This window comes from Rhinoderma darwinii, chromosome 11 (assembly GCF_050947455.1).
Source record: "Rhinoderma darwinii isolate aRhiDar2 chromosome 11, aRhiDar2.hap1, whole genome shotgun sequence".
Lineage (NCBI taxonomy): Eukaryota > Metazoa > Chordata > Amphibia > Anura > Rhinodermatidae > Rhinoderma > Rhinoderma darwinii.
In genome coordinates, this window is record NC_134697.1 from 66,666,304 (window position 1) to 66,690,704 (window position 24,401).

Here is a 24,401-nt window from a genome sequence, read left to right on the forward strand (position 1 = left end):
TGACCTTGCTGAAGCTCCTAGCTATTTGACCTTGCTTCATACTGACCCCGGCTTTCTGACTACTCTCCTGCTCTGCGTTTGGTACCTCGTACATTCCTGGTTTGACTCGGCTCGTTCACCTCTCTTGTTGCTCACGGTGTTGCCGTGGGCAACTGCCCCATTTCCCTTTGCTTGTGTCCCCTTGTCCGTTTGTCTGTCGTGCACCTACTGAGCGTAGGGACCGTCGCCCAGTTGTACCCCGTCGCCTAGGGCGGGTCGTTGCAAGTAGGCAGGGACTGAGTGGTGGGTAGATTAGGGTTCACAGTCTGTTTCCCTACCCCCCTGTCACTACATAGGCTTGACCGTTTCTTTTCTGCTCTCTGACTCATTTATGACGAGACTGACAGGACTGCCTTTGCCGAGAGTCAGCTGGTGACCTTACGTCAGGGTAAGAGACCTGTGGAGGAGTATTGCTCTGACTTTAGGAAGTGGTGCGTAGCTTCTCGGTGGAATGACCCTGCCTTAAGGTGCCAGTTTAGGTTGGGTCTGTCGAACGCCCTGAAAGACCTGCTAGTTAGCTATCCCTGTTCTGACTCCTTAGACCAGGTTATGGCTTTAGCGGTATGACTTAACCATCGTCTCAGGGAACGACAACTTGAACGGTTTTGTGTTTTCCCCTCTGACTCCCCCATGATGCCTCCCGAGGTCCCGTTGCCTCGCTCTTGCACGGAAGACTCGGAGATATCTATGCAACTCGGGGCCTCCGTGTCCCCCCGTCAACAAGAGAAGTGAACTAGCCGAGTCAAACCACGAATGTACGAGGTACCAAACACAGAGCAGGAGAGTAGTCAGAAAGCCGGGGTCAGTATGAAGCAAGGTCAAATAGCTAGGAGCTGCAGCAAGGCCAGGAAACCACACGAGAAGAATCACAAGCAAAGGAGGAACAGGAAAGGCAGGTATAAATAGACAGAGGGCGGAACTAGCTCCGTCTGGCCAGGCTGCGATAGGCTCTCCCACTCCTAAGCCTGCCATACTGAGTGGAGGAAGATGGAGTCAGTCTCAGAGACATAGAACCAGGTGCAGACTGATTACCCATGGGCGTATACACAGAAGTGCCTGGCAGATCCTTTACACTTCATTTCAACTAGTGCATGGGGCATCGGAACAATATTTGTACAAAGTTTGAAACATGCTGGAAGAATATAATGAATATTAGTGCAACTAAAAGATTTATAATGTGCATACACTGAAAATCAAAATACGCTTCTGTACAGGAATTATTTTTAAAAGAATAACAAACATTACATTTTAACTAAAACTGGTTGCCCATCAAACATCACTAAAAGATATTCAAAGTTTTTTTTTTTTTTTTAAAGAAAGGTATCCAATTTATTGAATTACATAATAAACAATAAACATTGACTTCACCAAAAAAGCTGAGTGCTGGAATTTCTAGACACAGAAATTGTTGCCATGAAGATTAAATTGTATAAATTGTGTTATATGAGGGACATTAAGGAAAGAAAAAAAGCTAATTTGAAATGGCTTTGCACATAAAGGCAACATTTGTTTAATGAGATTTGTGAATATGCTCAGATAGAATGCTTTCCACTCATTTTATTATTTTTAACCTTGTGGGCTTTTTTGAGAGGTAGATAAAGGTATGCTCATTATTGTGTTGAGGAAAGGCATTGTCTGTAACACATTAGATATGCTACCGAGACAATATACAGTGATTTTTTAAATACGTATTTCTAGGTCATTTTGAATGTTAGCACACATTATAAGCAATGTTTATTTCCTCAAAATAGAAACAAATTAAATATTAACCTCTTAACATCGAGGGTATGACCCGGCATTTTTTTTTTCTACCGTTGCACTTAAAGAACTATAATTTTTTTATTTATCCGTCGACACAGCTGTATAAAGACTTGTTTTTGCGGGACAAGTTGTATTTTTTAATAGCATAATTTTGGGTTACATGTCATTTTATTGATTAGCTTTTTTGGGGGGTAATGGGAAAAAACAACAACATTTTGCCATTCTTTTTTTGCGTCTTAAATTTACACCATTTACCGTGTGGTGTAAACAACATAAAAACTTTATTCAGTGGGTAGTTACAATTGCGGAAATATCAAATATATATATTTTTTATGTTTTACTGCTTTTGCACAGTAAAAACACATTTTCAAAAGTATTTGTTTTTGTGTCACCATATTTTAAGACATAATTTTTTTATTTTTCTGCTGACATAGCTGTATGATGGCCTTTTCTTTTGCGGGACGACTTTTATTTTTTTATTGGTACCATTTTGGAGTACATACGACTTTTTGATCGCTTTTTATCACATTTTTTTTAATATAGAAAACAGCAATTCTGGCATTGTTAGTTATTTTTTTTTTTTTACAGGGTCCAAGATGCGGGTTAAATAATGTAATAGTTTTATAGTTGGGGTCGTTACATACATGTAAAAAATTTTTGTTTTTTCATAATTAAGCATTTTGTAAGGGGAAAAAGTGGGTATTTCCATTTTTTTTTTTTTACTTGGGATTGTTATTTATTTATTATAAACTTTATGAAACTTTTTTTTTACTCTTATTTTAGTCCCACTAGGGGACTTCACTATGCAATCCCTTGATCGCTTTTTATAGTACACTGCAATACTTCTGTATTGCAGTGTATTATTGGCTGTCAGTGTAAAACTGGCAGGCATCATTTAGGCCTTGCCTCTGTCATCGCCTAGCAGGCGTTCACTAAAGGCAGACCTGGGGGCCTTTGTTAGGCCCCCGGCTGCCATAAAGACCGATGGAGTGAGAGTGGGAGCCCCCTCCCTCTAAAATTACATAGATGTGGCTGTCGCTATTGACAACAGCATCTAAGGGGTTAAACAGATGGGATCAATGCTGTTTTCAGGTCTGCTCCAAGCCCTCAGACATCTCCGGTAGCTGAGAGCACCTCTAGGCAGCACTCTTTTATTCTTATAAAGTGCCGTAAAAAGGCTACTGCATCAGAATAAAGCCTGTTAGTGACCATCGTAAAAACCCCTATGGGCGGTGACTAACAGGTTAAATTAGAAAGGATTTTAAATAGTACTTTGTGCTAAATATTACATAGACTTATATCTTACAACATATATACTCCTGGAATATATTTTTTAATATTGCTTCAATGCATCTAGCATAAAAAGGGAAGCAAGTCTGCGTATAGCCTTGATTAAAACTTTTCTACTTTTTGGTATCTACAGCTCCTTAGCAAATCTATGTGACTTCATGGTAGCAAACTAGAAACAATTCTGTGTGCACTCAGATTCTGCTGTCTTACTTCTTTACGTTTGTGACTGTAGAATCAGACTACGCAGGGTTTGTTTTTGGTCAGTATTATTGGAGACAGTTAGGTTTGTAGGTTGCTGCAGACTGGTAGGAGATTTATATTCAAAGCTTTTAGGAAAGTTGCTTAATTTTTCTTTTAGATGCAATGGATCAATAAATAATTGGTTGCTAAAGTGTATATACTATTTAAATAAAGACATAACTAAAGGAAACGTGACTTGGCTGGCACAGCAGATGACTGTGTGATCCTGAAGCTCCGACAGCTTGGGCTTCTTGTAAGTGTGTAAACACCTGCCAGTGACTGATTTCTCATGCCTGATATTGGGGACTGCACTAGAGACCGGGGCAGAAAAAAGACAACACTAACAAAGTCTGACTTGACCTCTAGAGACCTTCTTCCTCACGAAAGACAGATCCAAAGATGGATGCCGACAGATCATCTGCGGCCACCAGCAGCGCGAACGCTTGCCTTTCCTTTCCTTTGGTGCGGTCAGACAATATTAAAGGTTGGTGTGCCCAGGATTTCTTCACCTACATCCCGATGATATAGTAACTTCTGCTTAAATGCAGAATTTTTATCATTTTCAATTACATCATCAGACCGCTTGAACACTTCCCCTACTCCACTGAATAAGGAAGGCAGTCTGCCTAAGTTTTAGTTCACTCTGCCAGTTAACTCAATGTCTCCTCCATCTTCTGATGAGATGCACCCATCACTTACAGCGCCTTGATGGCAACCAGACAGAGACTGAGGTAGGATCCATTTTATTACTACCAGCTACTTCTCCCGACACTCCTGACACTTTGCTCAGTTTAGACTAACAAAGCAGTGTCTGAAAATGCTCTCAAAGATATGCTTCTTGCTTTCAGGAGCTCCCTATATTAGGACTTTGCCCAGATTATTTTTCCATTTCAAACCACTGCAAATTAACTGTGAGATAGGGTCTCGCATGCTAAAGCCAAGATGGCTTCCTTTGCGTCTAACAATAATGACCTTGAATCCCATAATTCACTGGAAGAAAAATTTTCCACTTGCAGACAAAATTGATAGAGACAGTCGGTGCAATATAAAATTTCAAGGGACCCCTGAATCTGTCCAAAACTCAGACTTAAAAGCTTATTTACAACAGTCTACAAAGCAAATGCTGCCTTTCTGTGCTGAATACAAACTAAAATCATAAACAGGGCCCATAGGGTACCAAAACCTAAGAACCTACCAGATTCAACACCTTGAGACGTCTTAGCACGTTATTCCTTCTTCCTTGACTTTTAAGGAAAAGTCAAGGAAGCATCAACCTCTTCCGGTTCCTTATACTAACATGACGTTTTTTACCAATTTATCAGCAGCTACTCTTCAAACCCGCAGAGAGCTAACTCCTATAACTTCAGCGTTGAGATAACATGGGATCCTTTACAGATGAGGATTTCCTACCAAAGTTCTCATTAACTGTCATGGAGTCAGTCACATTGCCAAGATCTTAGCAGAGGGCCATACCTTACTATGCGAGTGGAACATCACTTCACAAGAAGGAGAATCGCACCAAAGTCACAGACCACCGCTGATTCAGCTGGAGACAGACTGGCATACCGTAGGCAACACCTGAAAGTCTGTTCTAATTTGAATATATTGATTACTGAGTAAGTATTCGAATGTCAAATACTACTTACTAACTGAACTTACAAGTCCATCTATATACCCCCTGAGATTTTGGTTTATTATTTGATACCAAAGTGCCTGATGGACACTCTGTTTATGACAGTTTTCTATGTTATTTTTTGTTACACTTTGCTATGATTATTTAACTGTTCATGTTTGGAACTTATATTAAACCAAGGTACTGTTTGGTATGAATATTGCTTTATGTTAGTAATATGTTTTTTGACGTTTCACAAGACATGATGATTGTACACGACAGCACATCTCTGTCAGGGTAACATGATACTTAAAGTACTTTCTTTAAATGTCTAGGGACTAAATAGTCCTTTTAAAAGCTCTTTACTGTGTTTAGAGTTTGTCCAACAGAAATGCCTGCAACCCAAAAAGTCACGTCTGAAAAAAACCTTCCTGAAATACACTATAGGGATTTTACCACTATTATACAGTTTCTTCCGTAAAAAGAAAGGTGTCTTAATCGCTTTTAAATCTAGTCCAGCAGTTACTATATATGACTTGGTGATAAATCCACAGAGCAGATTATTGTTAGATGCAATATAAATTATGTTGCTTACACTATAGTTAATTTTTATGCACGTAATTATCATTAGATTTTTTAAAAAAAGTTACTGCTCTGTGGAAATTTCAATGCCATCTGCAATGATACTTTGGGTTCAGCGTCCCCTCCATGGGTCCTCCATGTTAATGAATGTGACTACACATACTATTACCCTATTCACTGAACATACTCTTGGATATACATGTTTCTAATTGATAAACAATTGGTTGATAGAGTTATACTTTCCAATATAGGTATAGTATCATGGTCCGATCACGTGCCAATAATGTTAACGTTTCATGAACAATCCCCAAAGCTTTGGAGGGTACACTTCTACCTTATATCCAACGATACCAAACCTAAAGAAATAGAAGCGGATTTACAGTAATATTTTTATTCAAAAAATACCCCAGATATAAGCGCATTCACTCTCTGGAATGCCCACGAGGCTTAAGAAGTAATGTCCACTGGGTAGTATGCTTCAGAAGTACAACAGCATGAAGCGAAAACTAAACAAGATCGCTAGTTTCATAAAGTTTCCGAACTTGCTCAATCGAGACTTCACTTGGGCTCCCCTTATGGCCAGAAGGCGGCCATAGGGGGCTATTACCATCAGTGATATAATCTGATATAATCTGAAAGATGACACCCATATTTCTCAACCAACTCCTGAGAGAATTCCCTCATTCTTGGATAAGCTTAATCTACTAAAGCTCACCCCAAAACAATTTATTTCTCTCAACTTTCCTATAACATCCAAGGAAATTCCAAAAAAATCATTAAATCCCTCCCTCTACATCTTCTACTTCCCCACACTTGTGCCCAGTTTTCCACATGGCTAATCAATCAGATTTTTATCGAAGGAGATCCCCTCAGTGTTGAAAGTTACCATCCCAAAACTGGGAAAACCGGCAGACACCCCACCTAATTTCCGTTCACTATCTCTCCATAGTGGACATGTAAAGATATATGCGAAATGACATCCTACTAGATTAATGCATATTTTACCTTATCTAATGAAAAACGATGAAATGGGTTTTTACCTTGGAAATGGCAGGCTTCTAACAACACAAGACGCCTGCTCCCTCTAATGCAAATTTCAGAATGCTCGCATCCACCTACTACCTTCCCAATCTTAGACGCTGAAAAGGCATTTAACAGAATCCGTTGGAATTACGCCTTTCCGGTTTTCGATAGATTCAGATTTAGGGTTTTTTACTCTGACGCTGTAGCAAAAGGTTTTGTCAACGGTACTCTTTCTGATGAATTTGCGCTAACAAATGGAACACGTCAGGGATGCCCCCTATCCTTCTCTTATCTGTGTGCTCTCTATTGAGCCTTTGGCTACCATCTCAAACCTAGATATTCGAGAAATAAAAATTGGTGACTATGACCACAAATTGACACTCTTTGCTGATGAGATTATCCTTATTAGCACTAACCTGGCTGCCTCCTTGGCGGCAGCATTTGATACTTTCAGTCAATTTAGTCAGATCTCCTAACATAAAATAAACACTAGTAGATCCCAAATATTGCAGATAAATATCAACCTCCACACCAACTACAAGAGCTGAAAAACATGCACCACATAGATTGGCTAAATAAATAAAATTCATACTAGGGCATTAAGCCGGTCACAACCACATCTAAAATTTTTACCCCTGTCAATGCCATTCCACACCATTATGCAGCCCGATGGCACAATAACAAATACATAATATTCTATGTGTTACTAAGACCCCTGAAGAAATAGATACATATGGAAATGCATGGGGTCTGATTAAATAACAGTAAGAAGGAAGGGGCAGGTGTGATAGGGTATAGTCCTCCTATAGCTCACTGCCAGAGAGAAACACAATACAGACAGGAACACAGCATGGAGAATGTGACAAGGCAACCTGAAAGACCGCACAGATGTTATATAAAAAGAGGCCCAACCCCAAGAAATCCTCCAGTATTTCAAACTTATACCAAGTATATGACATCCCCCCCTTTTTTGTTTTTGTTAATATATTAGCTGGGACTACGGCTTTTTAAGAGTAAATCAATAAACACAATTCCTTTTAACCTCTTAAGGTATGAGTACCTGAATGTAATAATATACTAAAACATAATTGAATAACAGAGTAGAAACATAGTAATTGAGCATTAACTGTGAAACATGGTATAGCGACACATCCTCCTGACAAAGGGAATGGTAATACCTATTAGACTATTAGTTCTGGACTACACAAAGACTTTGTGGAATACAAGGATTTCCCATAATAGACTTGTCAGGAGAGGTGATAGATTTTCTATAAATCCAGTGACTCACAGGCGACATCTTCTCAGATGCTAGTTGTTCGTTTTCTCTTTTCATCTCCATTTGGTCCAGACCTCATGACAAGTTCTCCTGGCCGCGACACATTTCTGCGAAATTTGCAACTGTTATGTCTTTGGCTGCTCACTTTTCAAAAATTTCCACACCTACAAGGGAAGGTAAAATTCTCATGGTGCCACACACTATTCCCTTAAATATAATAGCCTGATACACTGTGCCCTTGAATATAATAGTAGCATACACTGTGCCCCTGAATACAATTGTGTCAAACACTGTAAAGTAAAACACCACACACGCAGACACATACACACACACACACACACACACACACACACATACACACACACACACACATTGCCCCCTTTAGATAGTGCCACACACATAGCCCCCTGTAGATAGTGCCATTTACAATGTCCGCTGTAAATAATGCCCCATATAGAGCACCCTGTAGATGGGTCCCTTCAGAGCACCCGGTGCTGCCCACATGGTGTCCCCTGTAAATAGTGACCCCATAGAGTCACTTGTAGATACTGCTGCATTGCCCCCTGTAGATAGTGCCACACAGCCCCCTGTAGATAGCACCACACAACCCCCTGTAGATAGCGCCACACAGCCCCTATAGATAGCACCATGTGCCTCCTGTTGATAGCGCCACACACCTCCCTGTAGATAGTGCCACACTCCCCCTGTAGATAGTGCCACACTCCCCCCTGTAGATAATGCCACACTCCCCCCTGTAGATAGTGCCACACACCCGCCTGTAGATAGCACCACACACTACCCTGTAGATAGCGCCACACTCACCTGTCCCCATACCTGCGCCATCCTCTTCTCCAGCGATGCAGACCTGGTCTCTTCTGATCAAGCCACACCCAGTGGAGCAATGCAGGAGGTGCGATGATGTCATCGTGCCAAGCTGCATCCCAAAAAAGCTCCGAATGGAGGGGAGGAGAATCAATGGTTCCCTTGCCTCACCAGCGGTGTCAATTGTATATGCATCCAAAGGACAAGTGAGTCCTATGTAAGGCCTTGTCACATGGGGGTTTCTGCCCCATACACAAAACAGTTCTGTCACGGTTTTTGCAACAACTCGAGTAAAAAACTCAACAAAACTGAGATGTGGTTTTATGCCTTGGATGACCATGGGCCCCCTGGGAAACTCAGGCAGCCGCTATAAACAGACCTATGGGGATCCGCTATTGCTGCTTATCTGTTTTTTGGCATAAATGTGGTCACTGGATATCTAATTTACACATTTTATGGGATTGTAAAAATATTCACCCATTATGGTTGACTGTCCAGCACATCATATCCACTTCATAAAAACAAAATTTCTCATTACGACCTGAACTTGCACTCCTGTTTATAGGTGTAGAATTGTTCCCACATTTCCCTAGGACAGAGACCCCCATACCTTCTGATGTCCACTAAACTGGTCATTACACGTTACTGGAAAACATCTAACCAAGCCCATGTTAAGGAAGTGAAAAATGTGGTTAATACCATGTGTATGTATGAAATAATGTTATACAACAACAAAAAATGTTCATGTACATTTCATAAACAGTGGGATATTTGGAAACAAAGAGGGGGATTTATTAAAACTGGCATTTCATATGCTAGTCTTAATAGTAAGAAAGTTGGAGTAAGATGCAACACATTTATTAACCCCTTAAGGACACAGCCTGTTTTGCCTTGTGGACACAAATGATTTATTCAAATCTGACATGTGTTGCTTTATGTGGTAATAACTCCGGAATGCTTTTACCTATACAAGTGATTCTAAGATTGTTTTCTCGTGACATATTGTACTTTATGTTAGTGAAAAAATTTGGTCGATAAATTCAATATTTATTTGTGAAAAACTTCAAATTTATGCAAAACTTTGCATTTTTCTAAATTTAAATGTATTTGCTTGTAAAACAGATAGTAATACCACACAAAATAGGTACTAGTTAACATCCCCCATATGTCTACTTTTCTGTTTGCATTGTTTTTTTTCATGTCCTTTTATTTTTCTAGGACGTTACAAGGCTTAGAACTTTAGCAGCAATTTCTCATATTTTCAAGAAAATTTCAATAGGCCATTTTTTCAGGGACGAGTTCAGTTCTGAAGTGACTTTGAGGGCCTTCTATATTAGAAAGTCCCCATAAATCACCCCATTTTGAAAACTGCACCCCTCAAGGTATTCAAAACTACATTCTTAAAGTAGTTTAACCCTTTAGGTGTTTCACAGGAATTAAGGCAAACTAGAGGTGAAATTTACAAATTTAATTTTTTTTGCCAAAATTCATTTGTAATAAAAAAAAAATCTGTAACACAGAAGGTTTTACCAGAGAAACACAACTCAATATTTTTTGCCCAGATTCTGCAGTTTTTTTAAATATCCAACATGTGGCCCTAGTGTCCTAATGGATTGAAACACAGGCCTAGGAAGCAAAGGAGCACCTAGTGGATTTTTGGGCTTCCTTTTTTTTGGAATATATTTTAGGCACCAGGTCAGGTTTGAAGAGGTGTTGTGGTACCTAAACAGTTGAAACCCCCCAAAAGTGACCCTATTTTGGAAACTACACCCCTCAAGGAATTTTTCTAGGGGTAAATTCTTTAAATTCTTTATTTCTTACAGCATTCACTGTGCGCAATAAATTACATTTTACTTTATTCTGCGGGTCGGTACGATTACGGCGATACCATATGTGTATAGTTTTTTTTACATTTTGCAGCGTTTGCACAATAAAATTACGTTTCTATCAAATAATTTATTTTCTGAGACACCCTATTCTGAGCCATAACTTTTTTATTTTTTAGTCCAAAAAGCTGTGGGAGGTCTTGTTTTTTGCGGGACGGGTTGTAGTTTTTATTGGTACTATTTTGGGGTAAATGCGACTTTTTGATCACTTTTTATTCTATATCTTGGGAGGGGTGGTGACCAAAAAATAGCGAAAAAAAATGTGCGGAACAAATAACATTATAGTTTCATAGTTTGGGTCGTTCCAAACACGGTGATACCAAATATGTGTACCTTTTTTAACGTTTTCATTTTTTAGCTATAATAAATGACTTATTATAGGAAAACAAAAAATTTTAGTTTTACACTTTTATAAAACATTTTTATTAACTTTTTCTTACTTTTAACACTTTATTTTTTTGTTTATTAACTCTTTTTACTTTTTACACTTTCTTTTTTTACCGGCAGCTCTGATCGCTGCTAGAATACATTACACTACCTATGTAGTGTAATGTATTCCAACTGTCAGTGTGACGTCACAGTCACTCTGACAGTAAGTCTACGAGGGCCAGCCAGCGGCCTGGTTCATACAGGCTTCATGGCTTCCAAACATTCCTCCGGATGCCATCACAAGCATCAGCAACCCTCACAATTGCATGGGGCTGCTGATGTGTGACAAACCCCCTAAATAAGGTGATCGCAATTGAGCACCACATTTAATGGGTTAATTGCCGAAATCAGTGGCGATGACACTGGAGTGTCAGCTGTCAGGGACAGCTGATCTCCCAGTTCCCAATGCACACCTTGTCGCCGACAGTGTGCCTCAGGAACGACACAGTGACTTCCTGTCACTCTGACAGGAAGCCTATTAGGACAAGCCGAAGGTTGGTCCTGATGGGCTTCCGTTCATGGCAGACACGGAGGCCATTGTTCGGCTTCTGTTTTCCATGCTATCGGCAAACCCCGTGATTTCGGACCGGGATCTGCCGATATGCTAGAGACCCCTAATATTCGGTGATTGCAACCGATCGCCGAATTTAAGGGGTTAATTCGCCAAAATCAGCGGCAAAGGACCGCTGGCCGGAAAGAGTGGAGTGTCAACTGTCGGCAACAGCTGACCTCCCGGTTCCCGGTGCACACTGTCGCCGACAGTGTGCACCCGAAACAACTCAGTAACTATACGTCCTCATGCGGGAAGTAACCTCCTGTGACGACGTATAGTTACTTACTCGTGCGGGTAGGGGTTAAGAGGCAAAAGTCTCTTAATAAAAGTGTAGCATCCTTCTGCTGGCTGTGTGCTACAAATGTGGCGCAATGACCACTGTTGTGCGCCATCTATTCCCACCTTCCAATCGGCCATAAAATAAACAAAAAAAGCATACTAACCTCACCTCTCCTCTTTTCCCCTACGTGGCCACTCAGGCTCCCTCAACATGCCGTGTAGCTCATACAAGGTTCTGACGCTGAGAAGCATCAGGACCTTATATGCGATGCAGCACTCAACATCATCAGTGCTGCGTCACATACAACATCCTGACGCTGCCCGACATCAGTTCATTGTATGAGCTGCAACATGATGAGGGAGCCTGAGGGTAACCAGAGGGAACAAGAGGAGCAGTGAGGTAAGCATTCTTTTTTTTTAATATTTATATTTCATTTTTTATTTTATTTTAAGTCTCCAATTGGGGCGCGGGGGGTAGTCTGTTGGGAAGGACAAGGTACGGGCCCTTGATATGCCCCACAGAGTAAAATATACACCAGCTAGAAGCTGGCTTAAATTCCCACTTTGTTGTAAATTATACTAAATTTATTTGGCCGCTGTGGCCCCGCAATCTTTTGTGAAGCTACGCCACCTTTCGCAAAGATGATAAATTCCCCCCAAATTCCTATTATATCGAATAACCCCCTGCTCCTATTTTGTAATTCTATTTTCTTATCTTGTGCTATAGGGATACCACTTTAATGTCATGTTTCTTTATATTTTTCCTTGGAACTGTAATGTAACCTACTTTGTACTCTAATATAATTTGAAAATGGACCATGATTGATTGTATCTTTATGTTACCACCGTTTAATGTTTCTTTATATTGACTGCCGCTTTTTCCTTCTTTGTATTTTGAAAACCAACAAAAAATTATGATAAGAAAAAGACATAGCTAAAAGGGTGGCTAAGGGTTTGATCTACAAAACCATTCATGTGGTTTTCAGAGTATCTTAAGAGGTGTAGCAGACGTTTGGAGCAGACGGAAAGCAAGCTCTGACGGAACGTCGGAACGGAGCCCTGAAGCAGATGTGAACGAAGCCTTATATGTTTTTAGGTAGACAGTTGAGGGGGTATTTGTGTATTTTAGATCACTGTCTTCATAGTCTTTGGTAGGCAAAACTCTAGAAAATGTTACTCAATTTACGTGAAAATGTCTAATAGTAAAAAAAATTTTTTTTTGCTCCAACAAAGAGTATCGAAATCTGAGGACTTGTATCAATCTGAAGCATATGTGTAGAAAAAATTATGATTCAGCATTACTATATTTGGTTTTCCTTTTCCTTCATTACACACCATCAACCTTTTTACTTCTTTAAATGACCTTTTCTTATAAGATATGAATACACGATCATCTAACTGAATACATACGTCTTAAGGTTGCATGGCATTTTAATTTAGTACAGAACTCAGAAATGATAAAGTGGCCAACTTTATCTTCAATTATTATAAAAGGAAATAAAAAAAGATAGAAAAGAAAAAAAAACATGCACATCCTTCATTGCTCTCATCCATAGAAAAGCACTTAAGGTACCCGAAAGATTTAGCTCTAAATTCTTTAAAAATATATTTCATAGCTATCTTACAGGAAGTCTCCCTAAGAGCCTGTAAGAGACTTGTACCTGTAATGGTCTTGAAGTGCTTTTAGCTTTTGCAGTAAGAAAAAAAATTGAATTGAACTGAGAAAAAGGTCAATGTGAAACTTTATAGACGCAGTCAGAGTTGCAAATGTTATGTATCATAAAGGGTTTTTTAAACCAGAAGAAATTATGGCATATTCCTAGGAAATAAAGAATATTGGGGGTTTGATTGCCAGGTCCTGCCAGATCCACAGAAGGAAATAAATGTTGCAGCTTCATCAAAGTCCTTCCTTGTGCAATGGTGCTCCTAGCCAGCCCCTATGCAGGGAACAACAGTGCAGCCACATCTATCAAAATGTTTTTAGTTCCTTTAAACAGCATGTAGACAACGTATCGATGTGCATCGAAAAAGCTGAAGTAACCTGAATTACTTATCAAGATCGATAACAAAATTCCATACCATTCTACAATGGGGATACCCTGTATTTGCACCTTTACTTTAAACAATCTTCTATCATCATTGAGAAATGTCAGAACAGAGCACTGGTGCAGTAGATTTGTAAGTGGGGATCCCCATAATTGTTAGAATAATTGAGCCGGTGGTGCTCTTACAAGCATCATGCCCCTTTATATATTTTACCTCAGAGATTTCAATATCATTAATCTTTGTGAATTTCGATAACAATGTAATGCACAGATGGCAGCATGCAGTAAAATAGAAATTGGGCTGTGGCTGGTGTCATCATTAGATTTAGTCAAGTTTTTATTTTCCCTGATCGGCAGAATAGCCTGTCTACTAGAGCACATTGACTAACCATGTCACAGCCGCAAACTCATGTATCATACATTAGCCAAGCAATCCAGTCGGCCAAGAGCAGCATAAAGGGGTTTTCTCATGAGAGACATTTATGACATATCCACAGGATATGAAGAAAAGTAGAAGATTTTGAAGCAGCACAAGTCCCGAGTCTGGTGCGTTGCATGCTGTCAAGCCAGGCAAACCCACTCTGGCATAATGCAAATTCCAAGACAAATTGTGGGACAACAGCACACGTCTCCAGATGTTCAAAGTGGTTTTATTGTCAAAACATCCACGACAAACAGGCAATGTTTCAACCCATAGTGAGTGTAGTTTCTTTGTCAAGCCTAACATTATGTCTAAAAACATAATCTTAAATAGGTGAATGTAAGTAATCACATGGTACATTTCAGCCAGTGGAAATCGTGATCAGTGTCTCCCAGGTGAATTATACATTAGTCTTAATGACATCCATGAACTTGTTACATAATAGTAAAAATGTTTATAAAAACAACATAAAATACATCTTCTATCGACAGTTAATATAAATGCATCAATCGTTATTCTGGTAATAGAAAATGAAGAAGGGAAGTTCACCACACTCCAGGTTCTAGCTCCGATCCTAGGACGCTACTGCATATGCTCTGCAATCAATGAATCGCCGAGGCACAATAGAAACAGTGAGTTGACTACCACCTGAACAAATCATCCAGGAATATCAATCAGGTACCTATAGAAGCCATAATATCCTCAATCCCACATCTTGTGGCTCAAATATATTGACCATAACATTGTAATTGTAACCGTGTAATTTGTAAAAGACGCTGTGGGACATAATCTGTTGTGTTGTCAAGGACGCCATCACTACGTAACAATAAGTCACATGTTTCCAAATATCGATTGAGCCAATGGGAGAAGGGAGGAGGGGGGGGGTTTAACCAGCCCCTAACCATATGTATGGATCAATAAGTAGTTTAATCTCTACTCATCCCATAAGTCATCTACTATGTTAGACCTCCTATATCAACTAGATCACAAAAAGTGATCAGAGATAGTTGCAGGGAATGCTCGTAATATGTGTCCGAAGAAAATCATCAGACAGATATACAGCATAATAAACACAAGACTTCTAATTGGCTACTGATCGTCTCCTATAGTATCTCCCTTGAGACCCATATGATCTCTTCAATTATTACAAAAATCTAATAAAGACAGTCGCATTTATGACCACAAACAGAAAATGAACAAAAAAAAGAGGAAAAATTGTAGTCTTCATCCTGGTCGTATGTTCACTGGTGTGTGGTGAACGAACCTCCAAGAAGAACAATCTTCAACTGTAAAAAATATACTATTTTTTTTTATAAAAATGAGAGTATATCGAAAATCACCCATGATGTGCAAAATATTAGATAAAAATGTTAAAAACAGCAATGAAATCTCGGAGTCCAGGTGTGATCTTATACTCTAGATTCAGACCTCTGGGGTACAAGGTGTCAAGTTCAAAGATCCAACGCAATTCCTTTCTTTTTAATTACTTCTGTCAGTCCCCTCCCCTTCTGAGTGTTGGAACACAATCTATTATCCTAAATCTTGATTAATTTAACTGATGATTTTTTTCTGTCTCGGTAATGGTAGACATAATGTTAGGCTTGACAAAGACCCTACACTCACTATGGGTCGAAACGTTGCCTGTTTGTCATGGATGTTTTGACAATAAAACCACTTTGAAGATCTGGAGACGTGTACTGTTGTCCCACTATTTATCTTTGAAAATCCACAAGATACACTACCGTTCAAAAGTTTAGGGTCACTCAGAAATGTCCTTATTTTTGCAAGAAAAGCACAGTTTTTTTCAATGAAGATAACATTAAATTAATCAGAAATACACTCTATACATTGTTAATGTGCTAAATGACTATTCTAGCTGCAAACGTCTGGTTTTTAATGCAATATCTATATAGGTGTATAGAGGCCCATTTCCAGCAACCATCACTCCAGTGTTCTAATGGTACATTGTGTTTGCTAACTGTGTTAGAAGGCTAATGGATGATTAGAAAACACTTGAAAACCCTTGTGCAATTATGTTAGCACCACTGTAAACAGTTTTGCTGTTTAGAGGAGCTATAAAACTGACCTTCCTTTGAGCTAGTTGAGAATCTGGAGCATTACATTTGTGGGTTCGATTAAACTCTCAAAATGGCTAGAAAAAGAGAGCTTTCATGTGAAACTCGACAGTCTATTCTTGTTCTTAGAAATAAAGGCTATTCCATGCGAGAAATTGCAAAGAAACTGAAGATTTCCTACAACGGTGTGTACTACTCCCTTCAGAGGACAGCACAAACAGGCTCTAACCAGAGTAGAAAGAGAAGTGGGAGGCCCCGCTGCACAACTGAGCAACAAGACAAGTACATTAGAGTCTCTAGTTTGAGAAATAGATGCCTCACAGGTCCTCAACTGGCAGCTTCATTAAATAGTACCCGCAAAACGCCAGTGTCAACGTCTACAGTGAAGAGGCGACTCCGGGATGCTGGCCTTCAGGGCAGAGTGGCAAAGAAAAAGCCATATCTGAGACTGCCTAATAAAAGGAAAAGATTAATATGGGCAAAAGCACACAGACATTGGACAGAGGAAGATTGGAAAAAGTGTTATGGACAGACGAATCGAAGTTTGAGGTGTTTGGATCACACAGAAGAACATTTGTGAGACGCAGAACAACTGAAAAGATGCTGGAAGAGTGCCTGACGCCATCTGTCAAGCATGGTGGAGGTAATGTGATGGTCTGGGGTTGCTTTGGTGCTGGTAAAGTGGGAGATTTGTACAAGGTAAAAGGGATTTTGAATAAGGAAGGCTATCACTCCATTTTGCAACGCCATGCCATACCCTGTGGACAGCGCTTGATTGGAGCCAATTTTATCATACAACAGGACAATGACCCAAAGCACACCTCCAAATTATGCAATAACTATTTAGGGAAGAAGCAGGCAGCTGGTATTCTATCTGTAATGGAGTGGCCAGCGCAGTCACCAGATCTCAACCCCATAGAGCTGTTGTGGGAGCAGCTTGACCGTATGGTTACGCAAGAAGTGCCCATCAAGCCAATCCAACTTGTGGGAGGGGCTTCTGTAAGCATGTGGTGAAATTTCTCCCGATTACCTCAGCAAATTAACAGCTAGAATGCCAAAGGTCTGCAATGCTGTAATTGCTACAAATGGAGCATTCTTTGACGAAAGCAAAGTTTGAAGGAGAAAATTATTATTTGAAATAAAAATCATTATTTCTAACCTTGTCAATGTCTTGACTATATTTTCTAGTCATTTTGCAACTCATTTGATAAATATAAGTGTGAGTTTTCATGGAAAACACAAAATTGTCTGGGTGACCCCAAACTTTTGAACGGTAGTGTATGTCATAAATGTCAGATAGATGCAGGTCCCAACTCCGGGACCCACACCTATCTCCAGAACGGGGCCCCGTTCAGCCGCTGTGTATTGCGGCTGAATGTGGTAAATTCCGACCATGAAAAATGTTACGCTGTTTCCGTAACTTCAATAGTAGTGAATGGCAGTTACAGAAGCATCGTAGCATGCGAGCTACGCTGTTTCCGTAACTACCATTAAGTTCTATGAGACTTACGGAAATAGCGTAGCTCAGCAAGTTACGCTGTTTACGTAACTCATGACCATATAACACATTTCATGGTCGGAATTTCCCTCATTCAGCCGCAACACAGAGTAGCTGAACGGGGTTTAAGGGGCCCCCTTCTGGAGATAGTGGTGGGTCCCAGAGGTGGGGCCCGCATCTATCTGACATTTATGACATATCCTGTGGATATGTCATAAATGTCTCTCATGGGAAAACCAGGCAGAGGAAGCAGAAGTGGTTAATCTACATGCTGGTCAATCTCCCACTTATAGCCATCAACTTTAGTGGTGCCCAGTCCCTCTAAAGAAGAATGGCCTGCATTGTTCCTGCAGCATTACATCACAGATATTGTGAGTTCTCTTTCACTTTATTTTTTAAAGCGACCCTCCAGTCAAAATTAAAAATATGACTATACATTGCAAATGTATAGTCAACATACCTGGTGCCCTCCTCCTGAATGTCCCTGTCACTGTACCAGTGTTCAGTTCCCACGTTTTCAACTTTCCAAAACGGCAACCGCAGTCTTTGACTTCCCTTTGCAAAGCGTTCCTAGAAAGTCTTAGGCTGAGCTCACACCGGGTGGATACGCTGCGTAAAAGCGTATCCGTCCTGTGTGCCACTAGGAATTCCGGGCAAAAAAACGCACCAAACTGTGGTGCAGTTTTTTGCCCGGGATGTCTGCTGCGGAAAACGGCAGCACTTAGCCGTTTCATCCCAGGAGAACGCTGCAGAGGTGGTCACATGGGATGAAGCCTCATCCCGGGAGGCCGGCCTGGAGGAAGAAACACATACTCCTCGGTAAGTATAAGATTTTTTTTTCTGAGTTGCGGTTTTTACAGCAGAATTGATGTGAACCAGCCGCAACAACTGCTATTTTTTGCGGGTTTCACCTCCCATTGAATTCAATGGGGAAAACCCGCAAAAAATAAGCTGCATTTACGCAAATACAATGATACGTTAATGTCAATGGGATGTCAGAGATGGAAACGCCTGAAGAAAGAGCATTTTGCTTTTTTTTCCCGCAAGCATTTTTTTATGATTGCGGGAAAAAACGCCTCTGCCTCCCATTAAAATCAAAGCAATTTCTGACCTTTTTTTGGCACGGTCTCTGTGTGAAAAATGCCAAAAACTACTGTGAACTAGGCCTTAGACATCCTTCTCTATTGCCAGTGCCAATGACGTAATCGGCGCTAGTCCACTCAAATACGTCATTGCCAAGACTGCTTAGGTGTTTTGATAACTCTAATCTAAACAAATTAGGTGCTCTTTTCAAGTAGTGAAATGGGTTGTCCAGGATTAAAAAAACATGCCTAAAGGAAAGAAGGTTTCTACACAAACATAGGAAGGGAATGATTTACTGCAAGAGCAGTAAGACTCTGGAACTCTCTGAAAGTTAGCATGGTTGAAAAAGTACATATGTCCATCAAGTTCAACCAAGGGATGGGAGAAACTATAGATCTTTGGTTTACCCCTATTGAACCAGATGAAGGTTTAAAAGTAAATAATTATATAAATAAGAATTACCCATGAGGCATTAACCAATCCTCCATAAAAAGGAAGACATTTCCTCCTGATTAAAAGTGGCAATCCAACAGGAACAACTTTCAAACAAGAATTCTATACATTTACATAGGCGCTTATATTTTTTTTGTTCTAAGAATTTATCTAAGCCTTTTTTTTAGAAAACATCTACTGTTTCTGCTGTGACCACCTACTGCAGTTGGCTATTTCATGGATTCACAGTTCTTATGGTTACGAAGCACCTCTAGAGATTTAACTTTATTTTTCTCTGGATGGAGGAAGTGCCCCCTTGTCTTTTGAGGAGATTTTTTCATGGAAAAGGTTTTTACCACATTTTTTGTATGGACCCTTTATATACTTTTACAAGTTAATCATGTCCCTCTTAGGGGTCTCTTTTCAATACTTAATAGGTTTAATTATTTTAATCTTTCCTGATAACTAAGACTCTTCGTGCCCCTAATTTGTTTAGTTGCTCTTCTTTGTGTTTTTTTTTTTTTTATAGTTCTAGGGCTGAGAAGACTATCAAACTTGACTATCTAGTGGAAGTAAAAGTCACATCCTTTCTATGAAATGGAGCCCAGAACTGAACTGCATATTCTAGATGAGGCCGCACTAATGCTTTGTAAAGTGGTAATATTGTTTCTCTTTCCCGCAAGTTCATGCCTCTTTTAATACACTTGCAATGGTGAATTCACTAAAAGAGTTCAAAAGGGGCCTGGATGCCTTTCTTGAGTGTAATAATATTACAAGTTATGTTAATGGTTCGTTGAACCAGGGTTTTATTCTAAAATTGCAATTTGGGAATGAATGTTTCCCCCAGATGGGAAAAAACTTGCTCTGGATCAACATTTCAAAATAATAGGCTAAACTGGATGCATATGCTGCATGACCTTACAAACTAAGATACTATGAGTTTTGGTCACCTTGCTAAAAGATTCCAAAGCTTCTTTTGTATAACACTAGTGAGTTGGTCTCATACTTCTATCATTATGTACAAAAAATATAACACTTTGCTTAAGATAGAGAGGTTGTTTCAGTGGCGGATCATCACAGGGGCATTTGGGGCGGATGGCCGAGACCAACAAAAGTACATGTCAATTTTGTCATGTTTTTTTTTCCCGCCAACCATGGCAAATACTGCGACAAGACTGCATTGTGTATGTCCTGCAAAAGGACAAGCAAACATAAGGTCAGATGGCCTTATGCTTGAGTTCTTGCTACTGTTGAAAGACCTGCAGGTCACATGACCATGTAGGCAGGTCCTAGTACAGCAGCAAGACTCCATAGAGAAGACTGTGAGCTGCAATGTAAGTATATTGGGCCTGTATTATTTTAAGGGGTCTGGGGTCTGTATTTAGGGGTTTTGCTCTGTGGTCTGTATTAAGGGGGTCTGGTCTGGGGTCTGTATTAGTTTAGGGATATGTATTTAGGGAACCTAGGGTCTGTTTTAGTTTAGGGAGTCTGGAGTCTATTTAGGGGTGTGTAATAGTTTAGGTAGACAGATGTGGGGTCATTATTAGTTTAGCGGGTCAGGTCTGGCGGTCTGTATTTAGGGGTCTGGTCCGAGCTTTGTATTTAGGGGTCTAGTCTAGGGTCTGTATTTATTTAGGGTGCTTGTTCTGGGGTTTGTATTTGTTTAGGGCGGTCTGGTCTCAGTACTGCAATAGTTTAGTAGGTCTGGGGTCTGTATGTATTCTAGGGTCCGGTCTGGCGTCCGAATTTGTTGGTCTGAGTTAATGTATAAGCCTAGGGTCTGAATTTGCTTAGGGATCTGATCTGCCGTCTGGAATAATTTAGGGGGCTTGGTTTGTTTCTGTAGAATCTGGAAATGGCTGCTGAAGTGAGTGGCAAAGAGATCTTAGCAGGTAACTCTGCAGTCATCAGGAGCAGTCGCCATAACGGTCTATGTCAGATGGAGAAGAAAAGAAAAGAGAACGATTCCCATCAGAGAAGACGTCACCTGTGAGTCACTGGATTTATAGAGGAGCTGTTACCTCTCCTGACATGTCTGTTATAGGAAATCCTTGTATTCCACAAACATTTTTTGTGTAGTCCAGGACGATTAGACAAATGGGTACACAATAGTAACATTGTTAGGAGGATTTTTCCCTACACGGCAAGGCAGAGTGATAGTGGAGGAGGGGGATCCATGTTTGGGGAACAGCCCAGGGCCTATGGTCTATTTAATCTGCCACTGAGTTCTTTTCTCCCAAAAGGGTAAAAGTCTAATGGTTTTTGAAGGTTAAATCTTGGCAAAGCAATGATTGTATCTCCACTCCTGCTGAACTCCGCTTAGGGCCTGTTCACATCAACATCTCTTTCTGTTGAGGGGTTCCGTCAGAGGTTTCCGTCGGGGTAATCCCTCAACGAAAAGGCAAACGGTTTCCGTTTGTTACCCTTGTGACAGGGTTCCATTGTTTTTTACTGAATCAATAGCGGAGTCGACTGCGCTATTAATTCTGTAAAAACAATGGAACCCTGTCACAACTGTGACAAACGGAAACCATTAGCAAAGTTCTCGTCACCATTGAGATCAATGGTGATGCAAACGGAAGCTAAGGTTTACGTTTGCCTTTCTGTTGAGGGGTTGCCCCAACGGAAGCTTCAGACGGAACCCCTGAAGGGAAAGTGACGCTGATGTGAACACAGCCTTACGCCATAGATTATATTTGTTGTCTGGGTTGGCTGTAACGGCTAATGCAAATTGCCTTTACTGCCATGACAATAAACTATGGATAACTAACCCTTATTGATATATACACAGATAGATAAGAGAAAGCGCCTCCAGCTCACCTTGATATGCAGATATATTTCTAGGAAGGTTCATGCACGGATCCTTGTGTCGGCACACATTTACACGAGACTAGAAAAAATGGGGTTGAATCCAGCACGGATAGTTGTTTAAAAATGGAAGAACTGTTTCCAAGTTTAATTGGCCAGTATTTGGCAAGTTAAAATCAGGAGTAAGGAGCACGGTGTAACATCCTGGTATAGTGGAGAAAAATTGTGGTAGTGGTAGATAGGGAGCCTACGCGTTTCAGACGCTCCAAGCGTCCTTAGTCATGGCTGAAGCTAACTGACTTTGTTCGATAGCTGTCTTAAATGCTCAGTGCACAGTTGTGCATAATTATCGTTGATTAAAAACTGATTACGTTCCCAGTGTTTTATTTTGTGTATGTGTTTATATTTTAACACTCCAGACATACAATTTTGAAAATGAAAGAACGATATAGTCAGGACATATAGGCAGTATATAAATTTAAGTTTTGTGTGTTACAGTGTTCATCTGTAAAGCAATCATAAACATTGCCTGTCAGATTGAAGTACTACCGGTTCTATGTGTCATTCTTGGTTATGCTTGCGTTCCATAGGGTATGGTAACGTTGGACCGCACAACCAGGAAGTGTCTTTTCTGACGCTGGAGACCGAATATGAGATAACACAGTCTGATCGTAAGTATCATATAATTGACTAAGTTTTATAGATCCAATACATATGACCACATATATATATTATGCAGTAAAGAAAAAGGTCTCTATACTTACGATCAGACTGTGTTATCTCATATTCGGTCTCCAGCGTCAGAAAAGACACTTCCTGGTTGTGCGGTCCAACGTTACCATACCCTATGGAACGCAAGCATAACCAAGAATGACACATAGAACCGGTAGTACTTCAATCTGACAGGCAATGTTTATGATTGCTTTACAGATGAACACTGTAACACACAAAACTTAAATTTATATACTGCCTATATGTCCTGACTATATCGTTCTTTCATTTTCAAAATTGTATGTCTGGAGTGTTAAAATATAAACACATACACAAAATAAAACACTGGGAACGTAATCAGTTTTTAATCAACGATAATTATGCACAACTGTGCACTGAGCATTTAAGACAGCTATCGAACAAAGTCAGTTAGCTTCAGCCATGACTAAGGACGCTTGGAGCGTCTGAAACGCGTAGGCTCCCTATCTACCACTACCACAATTTTTCTCCACTATACCAGGATGTTACACCGTGCTCCTTACTCCTGATTTTAACTTGCCAAATACTGGCCAATTAAACTTGGAAACAGTTCTTCCATTTTTAAACAACTATCCGTGCTGGATTCAACCCCATTTTTTCTAACCCTTATTGATGATAGCCTATACAGACAAGATTACCCTGACCTCCATTTAACAGGCGTTTGAGAGCTGAAACCAGAATACTGTATTATTTAAGATTTACATTTATAGAAAGTAGAATAATTCAAGAACAGATAATGGACATGCATCATGTCTGCATATTTTATAAAGAAATAGTAGTGAAAGCTTTCCTCTAGAGGTATTATGACTAAACCTAACATAAAGACACTGTGGAAGAATTATCATTGTAAATCTGATTTTCACTTTTTGCTTTCTTTCGGCGTTATGTTCTTCTTTTGGCAGATACACAGAATTTGACCCTGCTTTCTTGACATATGTCTTTCTAAAATGCTATGCCTATCCCTAAACAAATAGTTTGTGCCACACCGACAGTACTTTCTTTTTGGGAATTTACAAACTTAAGAACATTGTTTGAACCTCCATTCAATTGTATTATTTAGTTCAAAACTGTAATTTATTTGTGTGTTAGAAACCAAACACTAATCTGAGGAACTTATATCAAGTGTGTAGGTACATAGGGACCCGAGAGAGAGTGGGCAAAGTTCTGGTTGGAATTGTCCACATTATAATTGTCCACTATTGCTGCAATGTTAAAGTCAAAATTGTACTCAAGTCAACAAAATGGAATGTGGAAAACAGGAATTCCTATTGTGGGTGGTTAGGAGAGTGGTGGTGTCAAGCAGCATGATAAAAGAGCCTATTTTTTTATCTTTGCTGTGAGGCCCCCAACCCCATCTACACCACCAGTTAAAATGTGCCTGTTTTTAATTTGACCTCTAGAAATAGTTTACTGGCTTCATAAAAATATAGACATCAGCCTATGTTATAATCAAGGAGATCTTTTACACATATAGGGGGAATTACAAAACACTACGGC